The following is a 19,724-nucleotide window of genomic DNA, read 5'->3' on the forward strand; positions in this document are numbered from 1 at the left end:
ACTGGTGTTAATGTGATTTGTGTGTTATGCAGTGTATTGATGTATTTGATTAAAAATTATGACAGGGACACAATAGATACATATGCAGAGGGAGCCTTCATGCGTTCATTTGTCTGTATTTGCACACATTTGAAGCTTACTGACAAAATGGAGCAGTACTGCCGTAAAAACATAGGGGGGGGGGGGGGGGCATTAGAGCTAATAGCTCAAGCGAGAGGACTTTAAGTCACAAGGAAGACATTTTTAAATGGCGGAACTTTTTAAAGAATATTTTGCTTTGACAGAAACGGGGAGAAACTGCTGCTTTTGCATCTAGCTTGACATTATCCTAACCTCCTCCATCGTAGACATGTTTTCAGGAACCTTCGACTCGGCGCTGCCATCTGGTGGATATATTGCTAAACAGCCATGCCAATGTAAAGGATGCATGGCAGTATGTGAGCAGTGACAACTGCGCAGTTGCAAACAGACACATCCTTTTTGTACATAGGAAAAACAAATCTATGAGCCTTCTGTCAGAATTTGAAGGTGTGAATCTCTTTTATGTTTTCTTGGAGAGCAGGAGCTACATTTTCACGATAAGTGTCTAATTTCCTTCAATGGAATAAAGTTGTTTCATCTTCAAATCAGTAATTTAATTTATGTCTCAGAAGCCGGTTATCAAAACTGTGTCTGCCTCGGATGTAGACATTTTTTCTGTCTTTTAAATCTTGTAGTAACTGCAAACGAGGTAAGAAATTAATAACTGAAATACTTAAATATATTCTTTGGGTTTGGCTTTGCACATCTGAAAGCTGGCAATATGTCAGACATCCTGGGAGTATCTAAACCTCGAGTTTGCATGTGTTTCATCTGAGGCATGCTGGTGTACACCTTCACTCCTGCTCGCTGCACTGTGCTGATACCGGTGCATGCCAAATCACAGCACTGTACCTGTGTAGCTGTGTTGTGCTGGCTCTCTGATATGCCAGTCATGGATGAGATAGTTTGAGACTTCAAAGTGGCTGGAAGTAGCTCACAGTCAGCCTCAGTCTTTAGGCAGGCAGGTCCAGGTTTACCTGACAAGCCTCTTAAAACACTTAATCCTGTTAATTCACAATGTAAGTCTGTTTGCCGCACAGTTCTCTTCCACAACCAGAGCTCAGCCCCTACTGAGTTTGTCTGAGACAAGTTAAGCTGGAAAGTCTTCACAAGGAACATTACCTGTGTGTCTGTGTCTCTGTGTGTGTTTGCGTATGTGTCTGTGTGACCAACACAAGAATCCCAGATCATTTTCTGACAGACACAGTTAGGCCTTTAGTCGGACTGTGGAATGACAGAAGACCGAGGTTCGATTGTAAACTGTCAGCTCTGCTATATACTTTTAAGCCATTTGTGATTAAAGCTGCAATTCTTCACAGCTCTTTTTTGTATAGCATGTTTTTGAACACTAATTTATGTTAAAAAAATGTATTTTTTGTCTTGTGTTCCTTATCCTTTTTCACCATCAAAATTTTGGGGTAATTATTAACACCCCGACTGATTTGGGCTTTTAGGGCCAATATCAGTAATTCTGTTACCGATATACTGGTCAATAAACATAGCACAATTACTAAGATGTTGTTATTAAAGAAATGTATCAACATTTTTAAAGTTGAACCACAAATGTTATTATGAAAGACTATGACTATATAATACTACTATTTAATTAAGAAAATAAAGTATTTTTTTTACATAACATTTAATGATTATTGCTATTTAATATGTAAATAAGTTTTCATCTCCCCAAAAATGAACACCGATACCTGCTATTTGATATTATGCTCCAGTCCCTAACTGTTGGGCTATAATATTCATAGAAATACATAGAGATCCGTGCAAATATAGAAGGCTCAACTTTTCATCTGTTCACCACACATTCTTGTCATTGAATTGGGTCTGTGTATGTACATGATAAATTGATCTGGAGCAACTATATACAAAAGGAACTAATGCTTGTGTTGTATATGTACCTTTTAACTCAATTTCACCCGAGATGCACCCCACCACCAAGGGTATTTTTTAACTGTATCCCAACTGCCCCTGCCTTGAGTTATGGTGCTCGGTGATTCATTGAGCGATTCTGATGAGGTTATGAGCGAGCCAAGGACAAAGTTATCTCTCCTCTGCCCAACAGAAACACTGAGTTTATTAGCCTTCGGAGCAATAGACCTCGTTTTTTTTTTTCTTTTATCTAATCCTCTGTTCCCACACCTCAGCCGCTTCATACACTACATGCATTGGTTGGCAGAATACATAACACTGTAGAGAGACGGGTATACAAAAAAAAATGAAAAGAGGAAAAATCCATTACACAGCTGCCTTGACTTGTGGAACCTATATAGTGTAATTCATCCTGAAGCTTGCTCAACTCGGAATGGCCCTATTTACAGAGTTCCATTACAACAAGAAGAGGAGAGAGATTGTGTGTGTGTGTGTGTATGTGTCTGTGTGTGTATATATGTTTGCGATTCATGGAGAATCATGTACAGGGTATGTAATGGAATGACCAGAATTGTGTGCTCCTTTCCACCATTATTCCACCTGAACTCGGGGCAGAGAGAGAGACTCTTACATGGGAGCTGGAGGCTGACAGATGAATGGATGGAGGGACCCAAAGTAATGACACCATCCACTGCTACGTTTTCTGACATGCCTGTTTTTGTCGATGTGAATCACAGACACACACACACACACCAGTGACTTGCCTGTCTTCAAATGCTTCATATCTAAACGACCAAATAGGTTGTTTTCCGATATGGCCCCCCCAGTGTTTATGGGATAGTGCGGCTATAACGCAGGTTCACCGTGCTGCATAGAGTCTCTCTCATATGATTCCCCGTGTCAGCCTTTACCTTGAGGGTTACAATTATCACACGTTGTCCGGTCTCAGTAGACCCACATCTGGCAGGTTGATGTATTTTTAAGAACCCTTCCGCTGGCTGGACCGAAGAGTCTTTAGAGCAGAGAGTTAGGATATAAGTGTCGGTGCTTTGTTAATTGTTTGTGGTTGAGCATTTGTAACTGAACCTCAAACACTGTATGGTGTCTCTAAATCATATTTTCTGTAAATAGCAATTTGTTGGCTTAACATATTTAAATATTTATGTGTATATATATGTATATATTCAAAAAAAATCAAAAACAGAATTGTATTTGGGACAGAAGAGGGGATCTCTATTGTTTCTGATGAATTTTTCACTTTTATTCAATTAAATATTAAATTGGTATATAATCGTATTAATTACTCATAAGCCAAAGTCTAAGGAAATCTCTTTTTTTTCGTCTTTCTTTTCCTTTTAAGCTAATTAATAGCTGAGATCTGGAAATTTGGTGGATCTCGAGCAGTCAGGCATGTATAAATGAGACATCAGCTTTATTTACATTATGTCAATCACATCCCCTTGAACAAGACAGCTATAGAGCGGGCCAGGTTTTCTTAACTGTTTGAAACCATGTCCACAGCTACAGTGAGATTCAGCCAAATGACAGTGGAGTGCAGCAGTCCCCTGAAATTCAGCCAAGCCGCACCCATTGGCCCACACTCCTAAATCACTTCCCTGAATGTGCCTGATTATTATTTTTTATCAAGATCTATTAATTATTTGAAGGTGTTTAAACAATGTCTGAAAGGTAAAATTGCATGTTCTGAAGTGCAACTTTACCAATGTGAAGCAGCCTACCTACAAGTTTCAGAATATATTAGTGACTCGGACTGAACAATAAGGAAATGAGCTGCGTGATTTGTAAAATATACAGCGCTGTGCCTTTCACCACTCTCTGTTACAATATGTCAACTTGAAGTCTCCCCTAAAATGTCGTTTCTCGTACAGCAATCCACTGAGTAATACAAACCTCACCAATCTGATGCTTGACCCTCCCGGAGAGTGGTTCGTTTTTTTTTTTCCAACCAGGTTGTCATGAAGTGGACGGATATGAATCGGGGGAAACAGAGCATGGAGACGAGATGGGAGGGAGCCACTGCGAGAAAACACCCAGGACGGAGAGATGACCACTAAGAGGGGAGAAGGAGAAAGAGACAAATTACGGCAGTGTAGTTCAGAGAATCCCTTTTTAAATTGGAGACACGTTCTAAAAATACATTTCATGCCCTGCTGAAGGTGAAATAAACTGGAATTATCCAACAGTAAAGTGAACACATAGACATTAAAAAACACATTACCTCTTATATTTGTCCTATGATTAATAAAAAAAAAACGTTTAAATAAATTATCCACACGCTTTCATTGACAGAAAAGAAAAATGACCGTGAAGTTTTATTTAAACGATAAAATCATCTGTTGCAGCTAATTTCTCTTCCTGTGCTCCCGGATCATTTCCCAGTGACTGCACACTAGCAGTGTATCCATGAACAAACCACCAACAGCCATGGCCTGGATAGCAACAGAATACACCTTTACACCAGTGTTAATTTTGGCAGCTATTTTTGATTTAGTCTTAGTCTTAGTCTTTTGACGAAAATGCATATTAGTTTTAGTCTAGTTTTAGTCATTTTTATCCTTCTTAGTTTTAGTCTAGTTTTAGTCGACGAAAACAAATTACATTTTAGTCTAGTTTTAGTCGACGAAAACAAATTACATTTTAGTCTAGTTTTAGTCGACGAAAACAAATTACATTTTAGTCTAGTTTTAGTCACATTTAATAGCCACATTAAACTCCTTATCTTCCCTTCTCAGGTCCAGGGACCCCCTGTGTTGTGTCTACAACTGCGTACTAGTCTAGCTTGCAGTACTTAGGTTGTCCATTAGATGTCCCTCCTATAGGTCTATAGCAGGGGTCGGCAACCTTTACTATCAAAAGAGCCATTTTGCCCCCTCTTCCCCCAAATAAAATTTGTCTGGAGCCGCAAAACATATTTGATAACAAAGCTGATAAAATGTTACATAAAGTTATACTATACTAATCTGTAGATTATTGCATTTATGAAATTATAGAACAACAATAAAGAAAACTGTTGACATTTTATTTATTTTTACCTGTTACAACAAAGGGAAACACCAAATGCTTATGAAGAGGAGAAGAAAATACACAGGCAAGTGTCGGCCTACTTTGAAATAAATTAAACGCAGAACTATGTAGGGTTATTTGAGTCATCCCCATATTTGTGGGAAATGTATGAAATAAGAAGTACCCTATTTTGAAATAAATAAAAACATATAGCTGCAGCCTATATATTTTAGCTGGCGTTGGCGAAATGTGAAAACAAAAATTGAAAGCAGATCAGACTGGAGGAGGACACTGAAGCTCGGTAGAAACCAACTGCAGCTTCTGCTCTGATCCAGAAGCTGCGGCGCTGATCTCAGAGCAGCTGAGACCAGAGAAACTCTGTGTTTTCACTGTTTCCATAGTTAAGAAGCAGCCGGTGAGTGACCTGCCTCGGGACCGGTGCGCTGTCTGGCAGCACACACACACACACACGTACACACACACACACACAGACACACACACTCGCCGCTCCGGGTACTTCATGACGGCCTGATACAATTATGTTTTTAAAAATTGTTGTGACTTAGTGAACCGCCAACATTTTCGTTTCGTCTCGTCTCGTTAACAAAAATTAAAATAGATTTCGTCATAGTTTTTATTTTCAAAGATCCATTTCGTTACGTCTTCGTCTCGTCTTAGTCATGGGAAAAGGGGCGTTAACGAATATTTTTCGTTATCGTTATCGTCAACGAAATTAACACTGCTTTACACTGCTGCTATCGGAGCTTGGACAACAAACGGCGACAGGGAAAGAACATGAAGGTAACAGCACGGCTCGGGCGGAGAATACCAGTTTGACATTTGGACCCACTTTAGGTATAATGTCACCGAGAAGGAAAAAAGTGTAGTATTGTCAGGAAAAGAAAAGAAAAGAAAATCCTGCACGGTTACTGAATCGCTCAGGAAAAACAAAACAGGCATCGTCACCCGTTACTGCCGAAGTACAACACCAGCTGTAGTCAAATTTAATCGGCCGAGTTTAAAACTAGGGCAATTGCCTGCTTTCAGAATTATGTCATTTAAAATCAATGCTGTCGGTGCACTGACTGAAAGCATGAGAACGTGTAGACACAATTAAAGTGTCACAACAGGCTGGTTACAACACAGTATGCTGACAGAACCACTGTAGCATGCAAGGAGGAAGCCAAGAGGGCTGGGGATTCGCACACTTGCGCTCCGCAGACAAACAAACACACCAGCCAACTTAATGAGCTGGAAATGACTCATCACTCCTTGTCTTTTTCATCTTTGGGATAGATTCAAACATTACACATCACACATCACACATCACACATCACACATCAAACATCACACATCACACATCACACACATCACACACACTTGTTTGCCTCACAGACCGACCTCTGTATTCTGTCTATGAACTCTGCTGCGGAGAGGCTGCTGATAAGGACGTTTAAAGAGGTTTTGCGATATGGCCACATATTCAGTATAATTAATCTACTGTCAAATTTGCCCACAGCGCTCCCCACACGTCTTGTCATCTTGTACATAACATATACTGTATCTTATCTGTGTGTAACCCGTGAAGATGTCCTTCAGCTTCATGTTTTTGTTGTGAGGTTTTCACCAGCACCCAGAGTCCTCAAATGTTGTTTAGTTACATTTGAATCTTTCCAGCGTTTTCTTCGAATAACAATATATTAGTCCTCTTGTACAATGGTCTTTTTCTACATGTATAACAGATATCTGAGACTCAATTATGAGTTCCAGGTGTCTGCAGTGAAATTCTGACTGCGTATAATTCAAGTTCCAGCTACATTTAATTTGCCTCAGTTCAAGATACCTTCAAATTAAATTTGAAGCAGTCAGAATGGTGCTGCAGATATCATGACCTTGAAGTATGACTAGGCTGAATTGAATTGTAGATATCGGGGACTTGAATTAAAGCAGGTAATAATTCAACTGAATTGTAGATATCTATAATGAGAAACCCCATACACGTGAATGGCAAAAGCAGTTTGAATCCTAATAGTCAAAATGTGAAGTAAAATATTTTGGTTTTAGTCGCAACCGAATCCGAGATATTGTTTTGACTCGTCAGAAAGTACAACAAGTGGAATTGATGATGTTTATATCTATAATGTTGATTCTGGATAATCTGCCCTATTAACCAGTATCACAGCAGAGAAGAGTCATCTGAATGTGTCACACGTACACCAATAATTGAACAGGAAGTAGGCAAGCCTTGTGCGCTTGTCAGAGTGCCAGCTCATCCCCGAGCAGATTTACGTGGACGTGTGTGTGTTTTTTTCCGATTGGTGTGTATGGACTGAATGAATCCACGCACGGAGGCCTTTACTTTTCACCCTGATGGGAGCTGCGGATCAATACTGTATCAGCCAAGAGATGGGCGGCTGTCCCCCGTATCATTTGTTCCCTCTCCTCATCAGTTCCCCGGCCGAAGCATTAGAAAACAAAGGTGAAAAAGGGAGAAAGAAACGAGGGAAGACAGAATGACGGAGCAGGGAAATAAACAGAGGGAGAGAGTGAATGTGTACTCCATTGTTTCTCCAAGGCTACGTCCTCAAAGCATCTCGTACAAATTAAAAGTGTAACTTTTTTCCTTTTGAAATGTTTGAATCTCAGAGTCAAAGTTTGGGCTCGGTGACATTTGCGGTGGGAGAGTTGAATGATTCACAATGATTTTGAAAAGCTTATTTGTGTTCAGATTTATATCAATGCTCAAAATTATTTGGGGATAAAGTAAAAAATTATGCTTTTACAGGAACAGCGTCAACTTGGATGACAAGTTAAGAGGGAGTTCAGGAAGCTATACTTTTATTTTATATTTTTGGACATTGCCGAAGGGAGCAACACCTCCCACCCTCTTGAGTATATTCCGTAGCTATTGAGTTGATTCATCTCCCACAAAGCTTAAATGTTTCCAGCCCACTGAGAAAGACTGCACCTGCTGGGATCCCCCGATGGAGGCAGAAACTTTTCTTTTCTCACCGCACTGTTTAACATAGCAACCTCTCTCTCCAGAGTCTCTCCACAGTGTTACAGAACTCTCAGCATAGTCACCCCCCCCCCCCCCCCGTTCCATTGATTTATATATAAATGTTCGGTTAAAACGCAGTTCTTCACATAATTAGTCAATGTGCTGTGCAACATATATTTGAGGCGCGATTTAAAAGCATCTAATTGAACCTAAGCCTCACTGAGGATAGCAGTAATCAGAAATGATTGGCACCACAGCTCAACATGCAGAACCCTGGTGTTAAAGCTGAATATGGGAAGTGCAGCATCAATAAGCCCTCAGCACTTACTTCACTAATGAGCAATCATCATGCTTAGATTTCAGAAAATGTATATATAGCACCTAAGTATGTTAATGAATGCATCAATTTGGAAGATGTTTTCCGAATTGTTTGTTGATATCTCTCTTTATAGACGGGCATATTTACTCATCAGTTTGTGACTTCCATCACATTTTTCTTTTATGAATTCAATTTGCTTCAGAGTGTCTTATTACCAGTTTAATTGTGTAAACGATGGTGTCTCTGCTGTATAAATGCTCTAGAAAAGAGGCCACTGTCCTTGCATGATATGTAGAACTGTTTAAAGTGAAATTGTGCCTATATTAGAAAAAAATTGATCTGCATTGATCACATAATACTTATAAACCCTTTGAACTCTGTAATGGAAATGGTCCTCCAGTGCCTACATTGGTATTTTTGCTTACTGTTATGTCATTTTTGGAGTATTGTCAAATGCCTAATATCTCTTAAATGTATACAACCCAAGCTAAAAGGTCTGGAAATCTTCATAAACGATAATTGTACTGAAATTGTGTTGTGTATTGAAAATACAAAAATATCCAACATGTCTTTCATCAAGTTTTGCGAAAATAAATCCATAAAACCCACATCAATCTGCCATTATCAACATTTTGCACCACCTGCCACAAAAAGCGATGAGGTGGAAGACAGAGGATGTGGATTTCTGCTGCAGAAAGAATGCTATAACTATAATGGTTTTTATTTTAGATATGAACAAAATCATGCAATTAACAATCATGTTTCGCCTTTTTGGGTGAATTACCCTTCTGAAACCTCCAGTTGCTCCAAAAGCACATTGGGAACCGGTTGCAGGAGGTCCTTTTCCAGAGAGGTAGAAAGGAAAAACTTCTGAATCTGACATTCTGCACCTTTTACAATTTGTTACGTCTTTTGAAATCGCTGAGATTTATGTCAGAAAACTTAAATTTACTAAGCCAAATGCAACACGTTGCTTAGGTAAGAGCATGAGATGATATTCTCATTACATCCCCCTGGCAGCAGCACCTCTGGCTTCATTTCCCCTCTTAAGAAAAGCACTTGTGGTCCGATCCAAGATTAGTCATCGTAAATTATAACTTAGGTAAAAGTGTGCTGCCTTTGTCGCATGTAGAAAGAGAGTTAAAATATGGAAGTGCTCAGGCAGGGGTCAGGCTTTTTCTCTGTTTCACAGGAGCAGAGAGGTTTGCAATTTGTCCTCAAGTATTGTTTTACTGGGTGAGGCAGCAAGCCCGATCTCGACTTAACCTCTCCAATCACCCACCCAGAGGGAGTTCCTCTGCCCAGCTTCCCGTTGGAAGTTTTTCAGCTATTCAAATCTGTTCCCATGCTAGTGGCGCTGTCAATCATCCGTGAGTGGGTCCGAATGAGGAAGTAATGGTACAGTTGGATTTTAGTGCCCCTCCAATGGGGTAAGAAAGGTTTGCTCCCCTTCTTTCCCCTTCTCTCTCTCTCTCTCTCCCCCTCTGTTGATGTCTCTCCCCCTTTTAGTTTCCAGGAGGTAAAGCATATTCGGCTCAGATGCTGCTGCCAGTTGGTGAGTTTGACTGCTTTAACATATCAAAGGTGCCGTGCAGGAAGAAGGCTCCTCATTATTTCAACAGCCAACATCAAGCAACTGTGCATTTGTAAATCACAAGGGCGTGGGGCCGCGGGGCCGCGGGGGGGGGGGGGGGGGGGTTGAGTGCTGCTGGTGGCAGGGGGTAGAGTCCGCGTACCAAATGGAGTTTTTTTTTTTTGTATTTTCAAAATGTGACTTACACGTACAACTTTTTAAGTCTTTATCCCCCTAGTGCATACAGGATATACTCTTCAACATTTCAGTTTAGGAACTCCTACAACTTTGATTTGTGCACAGGTGTGACTTTATCCTCATTTTGGTTCGCCTCCGTGCCTCTATATCCTTTCACATCTTGCACCGACTCAAAACAATGCTTGAACTAACCGTGCTTCATGTGACTTTTTCTCTCAGCTTGTCTGTTCCACCTCTCTCTCTCTCTCTCTCTCTCTCTCTCTCTCTCTCTCTCTCTCTCTCTCTCTCTCTCTCTCTCTCTCTCTCTCTCTCTCTCTCTCTCTCTCTCTCTCTCTCTCTTGCTGTGTGCAGTGGGCGGGGAATACAGAATCGCTTCACAGCGGTCTAGTGTAGTCATTGTGTGTAAATGACTCCATGCCACTTAATATAATCTTATTCATGACTGTGCAGGGGGCTGCAATGGTCACATTACACTCGATGGGACATGGCCTGAGGTGGCCTGTGTGCTTGTGTGGGGTATGGACTGTGTGCGGCAGGCAGACATAGTCATTTACATAGCGAGTTAATTACTCCCCCCCCACACACACACACTCATACACACACAAATTCATACGAAACAATCTGCACACAAATTTTATACACTTTTTCCCGTTCCCACAGGCAATGCCTCATGTTAACATGAGTAAAACTCTGACAAACCCACCGCTGAAGTGTCTGCTGGAGCTACATGACGCAAATTAGATGGTAAGTTTTGAATATGGTTCCTCTCCTCTTTCCAACTGACTCTTATTTGATACAGGCAGACGCATCAACCAGGATAGAAAGTGGGATGGCTGTGGCTGAGGGGGTAGAGCAGTTGTTCTCCAACCGAAACGTCGGCAGCTCGAATCTCAGCATTGTGTAATGTTGTGTTAAAGTGGGAAAGAGGGATAAACACCATAGAGGGATTTCATATCATACAACGGCTAAGGGGACTCTGCCAGCCAGCCACATAATTCCACTGTGTGTCACATGCAAGCTTGCCCACATCTATTCCCTCTGCTGATGTCCGTTGTTTAATTTCATCACCTCTGACATGAGGCAGGAGGAATCGTCCTCGCATCGCTGCCTGCTCTTGATAACGTACATTCATTTCATTTGGATATTTCACTGACTTGGAGCCAGTGGGACCACCGCAGGTTGAGTGTTTGCATTAAGAAAGCGTTCCCGTCTCATTTGACTCCTGATGGCTTGGAGACTGGGAAAATGAGCCACTTTGTCAGTGTGAAGTGCATTTCTCGTGCACAAAGGGGCATTCATCGCAGCTCTTAGATCATTCCAATCAGTTTTAATTTTGTCAACACTGAGTACAGTACGTTCGCATCAGAGTTGCCCGTAAGTCCCGGCTGTTGTCCTGATTGCCAGACATAAAATATTTCCAGGCAACTACCGTCTTAGTGTTTTAAGTCAAGTCACCATCACTTTTTATGACCTCATAACCTTGAAGGGTCTCATCCATCAGACATCTGGGTCTTAAATCTTCAGGGACGAGGGCTGATTTAACAGCCCCTCTTGCAGACGCTCTATCTGCCCGAGAGCGTCCGAGAATCACTGAAGAGAAACTGCTCGATGATGTTTTGGAGTGGAGGAATCCTCGGTGTATAATTCGGCTCGTGCTAATGTTAGCGGCAGCTTGGCTAACAGCTCGCTACTCTCCTGAACAATGGTCACTGAAGGAATACCGACCTAAAAATAAAACATCAGTGAAGACCGCAACTCCTGTAAATATTTACAATAAAATTAAAGTTTACACGTGTACAAATGTTAATTGAAAGTTAGAATGCGAGTAAATCGAAACGTGTTATATTTTTCTACGATCTGTACTTTAAATAAAAAAGAATAAAGCCTCAAACGTGTGTGATGATGGACGAATTTATCTCATCTTGTTGAGCAGCAGCTTCAGGAGCCCCCACCCCTTCCTCCCCGCCCTCCTCACCAGCTGGCTATTCTATTCTAAACCAGCTGGACATCGTATGCACTCGTGGAAAACCTTGTTCACACGAAACCAGATTACCTTAAAAAGGTGGTCGCTTTCCTGGAGCCATGTGCTTAACAAATGTGATTTGTTTTGGGAATGATAAGTGACATATATATATATATATAGTACAGATATTCCTGCAACCTAATCCTCAATCCGTTTTCTACCATTGATTGGAGTCTGGGTTGTCTGTGTAAAGTAGTCTCCCAGTAGTCCTCCACTGCTTATTGGTGTTTAACAAGGCTTTTACAGGCTAGATGGATACATGCTTCCGGATCTACCCCTGGGTCTGGTGTGATATGTTGGGGCGCAGCGGTTCTATTCTTACTAACTTCCAGATTCCATGCAAAAGCAACTGGAGGATTTCATAGATCTCGGAACAGATCGGAATGTGTAAAATGTGACATGCAGACATTTTCAAAAAAAGAAAATGCAGATTCTGTAGAAAAACTGAGGACGGCCTAACTTTAAAGAGGCCTGAGGATCAATAAGCTTGATTCAAAATGTGGCCGATCCAAACAGACACGGAGGGGACAAGCCCAACACCAGCATGCGTTAAAAAGAGCAGCAGCCTGATTACAAATCATGTTTTAAAAACCAGTACAGTTGTATGTTGTACAGTTTTGCAACCATTGATATCCGTTTTCTATCCTCTTCAGTTTTCAGTAATTGAATTCCAACAAAACAAGCATTTTCTACATGGACTACTGGTTCCCACACGATCAGAGGTGAATCATTATGTGCTCTGAAAACAAGAACATGCACTGCCTGATTTGATGGAGTAGCATTCCGACCTTATCCAACTCTTGTTACAGTCTGGGTCATATTTTCTCCAAACTAAGTCTACTTGTGAGGATCTCTCATTCTTTTCGTTCCCACACAAAGCTAATCATCGTGTATAAAGTCCTGTGTTGACAGAACACTTAGTTATCACCTTCCAGAGACTGAATATCCACCAAACGATTCTCAGTCTTGCTTGCTGCTTCATTACACAGGGGCCCAGTCCAGTGCTGTTGGTGCGATCAACTACGATACTATACAGACAGCCTGATCAATAGCTATCTGCCTAGTTCATTGCTTGGCAGGCAGAAACAGTTTCGTTGTTTTAAGTGTTCACAGCATTTTCCAGTGTCTCTCCACATGACTTGCATCATCAAATGTGCCTGGAAGTTCCCTGTGCCTCTGACGTTCCTGTCTGGGGAACAAGCTCTAGTTCAAACCCTGTGAGCTGACGGTCAGACCCTGTTTTGCATGTTAGACCTTACATTGCCTCTCTCTTTGCAGCAAGCCACGTCCTCACCACTCATCTCCTCCGCGCCTTTAGTCTTTTGTCGGGCTGCACTGCTCCAACAAACCTTTTGTCCGAGGCTCGGCACCGCACAGCCTTTGACTTTAGAGACGTAACAATTGCACATCGTCTCTGAAGGGCCACAGAGGAGATATTATTAATGATGAATGAAAGTGGGCCGCTTATAGAGTTTCCTTTTAACTTCACGAGGCAAGGGATGGAGGGATTAGTAACGAGGGATGCTCATAATGCACAGCAGGGAAGCCCCCTCCATTGTGATATCTGACCTCTACAGCACTTGATCATGGGTTAGATTTTATTAATCCTGCTCTTCTGCATAACCTTGAGGTTTCACTACGAGCACACCTCACACTCTCGCAGCAGGTTGTTTGAATAAAAATACGAACGCCAACGTTTTACAGCTGCAGGTGAATGATTGAAAAACCATTCTAAATTTCCAGCCCTGCCACACCCACTTCTTTTTTGGTTTAGATTCATCAACCCAACTTAAAAATGGATTTCCTGTGACTTAACTGTCTGCTGAATACAAATTGAAGCGATTACACGGAGACCTCCCACTGCTCCCAACAAACCGCTCCTCACATTGGCATGGGGGCTTGGCACCCACTCTGCTTGGGTATAGATAGCCACCATCACCGCTATGCCCCCCTCCCCCCCCACCCTCTGTGCTCTCATTAGAATACAGGCCATGTCTCACTGGCTGCCAACCTTTAGGCAGTGATTCCATCTTGTGATACGCAGTGAGGGGAGTGCAGAATAACTGCCATGCTGCCAGGTTCTGACGGCTACAGAATTGCAGGAAGGCAGTGAAAGGGACAGGGGAGAACAACAAAAAACTAAAATTACAACCTGTCTGGCACAACGTCAACAGAGGAGCAGGACTGAACTCACAGAGGAGCTCCTTCACCTTATTTCCTTCTGTTGGTATTGTTGTTGGGAGTTATCGATGCAATTGACTGGCCTAAGGACAAGGGGAAAAATCTATAGTGGAAGAGGATTTTCTTTTTCGCCAAAATGGAGGCATCAGCGAAGGCAGCCAAGTTCCACTCATGTGTTGTAGGTCATCTTATTGATTGTAAGTTAACGGTAATTGAACGTGACTGCGACTGCTGTTAAGAAGAGACATGGCCCTTAGGGCTTTGGCTCCCACAGGTAGGCCCCCTCTGCTGGTTTATGGCCATCAAGGTTACAAAAGTCCAAACTTGTTCCTATCCGGTCCAGGTCCTTATTACCTCTCTCTCTCCACTCTAAACTGACTTTCCCCTGAACTTTGCATCCTCAATATATTTCTCCAAAGAAGCATACAATATTTATCAAATTTCGAAAACCAGAAACCCCCATTTGAAGTATTTAACCCTGCCTCAAGGCAAACTGTTACCATCATAAAAACAGGTTTTCTAGGCAGATGAGCCTTGATCATCGAGAACACTTTCAACCTGTGATGCTTAAATGCACCAATTAGGTGACCACATGTTGTGAAGCAAAAGAAAAACTGTGAGGATGCTGAAAGCCCCTGAACTCACCATTACTTACTAAACTTTTATCTTAGCATAAATTTGCATCTTTAAAATACCATAATCTTTACAAGAAACTGAGCAAATGCAAAAACAAAAATTCCCAATCTCCCATCTTCTAAAACTCTTTTTACCATTCAGCTAAAGCAGTGTTGCAGACCGAGACCATCTCATATGTTTGAAATGAAAACCATTTCTTCTTTCCAAACTTCCACTATTGACAGAATGTTTGATTCACACAGTACATTTTGAGGCAAAAATGAAAATCAGAAAGATCTTCTCACAGTGCTTTGAAGCGTAGGCTGTGAAAATGATAAGACAATGTTGTCACTGGGACCAATACCTGACATGCATGTCTGATGATATATCAGCCACAGAAGACTACACAGGCTGCAGATCATATTGACCACTTTCTCCATAGCTTACACAGGGTATTTGTATTTTCAGGCATTTCACGCTATCGACTGTACTCCCAGCTATGAATATTAAAGGTCATTTTTCACCTTACTTCAACTTAAATGTTTATCGGTACTAAAATACGTAATGGCTTCCTATTCCCCAATGTTAAAAACCAGTTTCAACATTTAATATCATTTGAACATGTTACTAATGTGAACATTCAGCCGCCTCACATTCAAAGTATTGCTCTCGACCTTAATTCTGCATCCAGCTCCATTCATGACACCAAGTGATGAAAATGGGATCTGAGTTGTTCTCAATCAAAGATGCCACTGTGCCAAATTAGCTGCTTTGAAAATGAAAGGCTTTGACCCCGTTCAACTAACTGATAAAAAGGCAGCTTCAGTCAGATCCCGATCCCTCTGTCAAAACTAATTCCTGCGCTCACTCCCTCCCTGAATTTAGAAAAAGAATGACTCACCACTTTCTTCCTGCCAACTGAAATCTTGCCTTAGCGGAGTAGCAGTAAGTGGGACCTCCCGTTCCCTGGTTCAGTAATCTAACAACTTATTTTTTTATCTTAATCCTAAAAGGTAAAAGTAATGTCTCCTACCCTACCATTATTTTCTGTCTGCATTCTCCTCTCCTGTTGGAGCCAGTTCTTCTTCCTTGAGTATCTCTTTCCAGCTTGTATGTTTTCCCCTAGGTCACCATGTCTCCTTACTATGACCAACATTTCTGATAGAGAATTGACAGTCATCTGTTGTTTTTATTCCAAGTTGAAGTGCATTTATACATATTCAATATATATAATACAGACATATTCCAAGTATGTCTCCACAGGCGTTACAGTCACGGAACAATCAGTAGATATAACTTAAAATGCACTGTATTATCGAACTGGTGCCAGAGGATAAGCAAATTATAGGCTGAAGAGACATACCTATTACGGTCAGTGTGAAATAAATAGGTGAAAGGGATCTGTTGGCAGAAATATTGGTGCATGAAATTTCAGTTAATAGAGAAACATATTCATCACAATTTCCTAGAGCCAATGGTAACATCTTCAAATTGAAAACTAAATTAAAGCTATTCAATGTATATCATGCACGCAAAGTATTTCTTAACAATTAAATGATTTGTTTTTGAGCAATTTAAAATATATAATTTAATTTTCATTTATTGCTCGAACATCATTTGCAAACAGCCGTAAGAAAAAAGAAATCAGCAGAATTAAAAATTATAATTAGGCAAATCACCCTTTATTTACTGTACTTAATTTACCCACTTTCATTCTAACTGTGTCCTGACTCTCAGCATGCCATGTATGTGATATATACTTGCCCTAATAAATTCCCATGCTCGCTATTGAGTCAAATACAGGCAGAAGTTAGTGAGCGAATAAGGACGTGGTGCGGGACACAGATCTGATAAGCTGTCTCTGTACGTGTGTGTTGGTTAGAGTAAGAAATTAGCTCCTACACATTTAACTTGAATATTAACATAGAATCAACTGCAGAGATCATGTGTGTGATATCAGTTATTCATGTTTACGTAGCTCCACATTCTTAAATTGACAGTTTTATAAACTGTTATAAAATAGCTGATTGCAGAAGTCTTGCTCGAGTTTCTGACTCGGGAAGTTAATTTCTTTAGCGCTCTGGCTTCCTTCTTCTCAGGGACACGGAGAGAGGTTTTTCATGGCCCATTGGCTTGATCTAATTTGGTGGAGGAGAACCCTCTATGTCTAAATTTGTCACCGCGGCCACCAAGGTTGGCACCGAAGGATGGATCACTGAACAACACCCCTGTCTCCCATACCAATTTCAAGCGAAACCCTAAAAATACACTCAATTATACAGAGGGGCAGAAAGCGCCCTTTGCCTGTTTCTATATGTCCTGACCTCAAGGTGCCACCTGGATGAGACTTTCTGGAATATAGAACGTCCTTGAGGATTGAGAAATGTGTGGGAATGTCAACTTGCATACCATACATCTCACTTATTGCACGATTCTCCCAAGAATCTAATATGTGAGTCATGCCGTCGGGGCTTAAGCAAGCAGTTAATTATCCTTTAGCTTTTTTTTTTCTAATCAACCGGGAGCCTTGGGAATCATGCAAGAGCTCTGTCACTTCTCCGCCCGCCATCACACTGTGCGCGCTGCATACTTCAAAAATTAATGTGATATGGGCTACGCCATTAATACCGACCCATTGTAGATAGCTGTTTACATGTTATAGATGGAAAAGCACATCTATTGAAGAGTTATTATCAAAATTATCTTTGTTTTGAACCCTGCAACATCACCAAAGCTATACACAACTATATTTCTATGTGTTTGAATAGGATAATGTTATATATTATATATGAAAATCAAGTTTATAACCTTGTTAATATATACACATGCTGTTTTTTATTATGATACAAGATAAATCACATCCCAGTCTTTCTACCTTGTAACTTCTATGCAGCTTTCCATATTATTTCACTGTAGAATATATATGCCTCGGGTGTTAATGATCATCATCATTATGTTTTATATGTTTTTATGTTCACATGTTTTTTATGCACTTGAACATACATCAGTGTTAGTTACCTAAAGTCACTCAAGTGAAATCAACTTGGAGAAAAAAATGATTGTAAGTGTACTACTGCAGCCAGCCTTTGGGGGGCGATGGAGAGAGTTTGGCCACACTTTACTGGAGCTGTTATGTCGTCCATCTTTATATAAAATCTAACGTGCGTACATGTGTGCCTCCATTACTGCTATATTCCCACTGATCCATAGCATACAGAAGCTAGAATCACAGTGTTTGATGTGTGGGGTGGGAGCTGCGGGCGAGCAGCTCGGTGGGTGGGCGGGTGGCAGGCTTGGGCTAATTTGCGTATTCATAGATCTGCATTTACTTAATGAGGCTGAGGTGCAGAGCTGCATCCAAACCATTTTAAAGGCCATGAAGGGATTCTTTTTTCATTGAAGAAGACTTCTGACTTCTAAATATGTCATTCTGAGGAACGATTTGGGATTTTTAAGGGTTTAAACAATTCCAGGAGAGCAACTTAAACTCAGCAGTACAGGTGCAAACTCAGTGTGTCTGCTTCGCTCTGTGTTTGGTTTGTATTTTCTTTCAGTGTACTTACTTTCAAAACATTTTTCCTCCTGGCAGTCTGCAGGCTGTAGAAACTCTTCTAGAGATTAGTCCTGTGAGTTTCATAATGCTTTTCTTGCCTGTAGCTCTTTTTTTTCCTCCCCCTTGCAGAAGCTGCCATTTGAGCTTCTCTTACTTTTGTTGCAGGGTATTACTTTCAGTATTGCATCAAAGTTCAACTAATTTGTTGTTCCAATTTCCCTCTCAGCCGTCGGTCAATCATCGGGGGGGGGGGGGGACGTTTCAGAGTGGCTCGAAAACAAGAGAAAGGGAATGAGCTGAGACTGATGAGCCCGAAAAAACACACCGTGGGAGATGGAAGCACACGAGACAAAGGCAGAAATCAGGTTGGAGGGATGGAAGGGAGCAGAGAGGCAGACAGAGAGAAAGAGAGAGAGAGAGAGAGAAGGCAGGTGAGCTATGAGCGGGCTGACCTTCCCTCTCGCTGTCAGAATAAACAAACCCGGCAACCCCCTGCCCCTCTAGCTGGATCAGGCTGCCAGTCCATCAGCTGTCCCATTAACATGTCAGAACAAACCAAACAGAAAAACCAAACAAAGCGCCAGCGAGCGAGCGAGAGGACGGATGGATGGATGCTCCTGCTCGGAGGAGGATCGGCTGTGTAGTGAGAGATGTACTGCTGAGCAGCTGGATCTGTCATTAGTCATTTCTCTGCAACTAACATCCTTTTTCCTCTTCCTGTCTGCAAAACAAAGGCACGAGCACGGGGAGGTTTAGGGATCGTATCTGTCTGCATGCCCGGGATATTATTAAGGATTTATGAAGTGTTCTCTTGAAATATTATTAGCATCTTACGTCTTTGAGTCAGCGCAAACGTTGAAGTGGGTCACATTTTTGTGATCGCATAAGCAGCCCTAAATTATGTGCCAACACTCTTCGCCCGTCTCATCTGCATTTCACAAGGTGCGGGAGGAGGAGGAGACGGAGGGAGGACGGGAGGGAGGGAGGTAGGGAGGAGGGGGGGGCCGGGCTCCATGACTGAGCCTCTCCAAGCCAGGATGCAGATTGTCTATTTGTTTATATGTTTGGACTTTTAATCTTGTCAAGTGGGTTATAGAGCACAGCTGTTGGTATACAAAGCCAGTGGGGTGGCTGATCTAATACATTGACCTCTTTTTTTACCTCCCTGCATGCCCCCCCCCGCCCCCCAATCATTTCCGTCTGTCTGTCTCCAGGCAGCGCGGGTGGATCTGCAGTGGCTCCTGGTGGAGCTCCGAGGAAGTGAAGCGAGCCGCT

Source organism: Limanda limanda, chromosome 19 (genome assembly GCF_963576545.1).
Source record: "Limanda limanda chromosome 19, fLimLim1.1, whole genome shotgun sequence".
Taxonomy (NCBI): Eukaryota; Metazoa; Chordata; class Actinopteri; order Pleuronectiformes; family Pleuronectidae; genus Limanda; species Limanda limanda.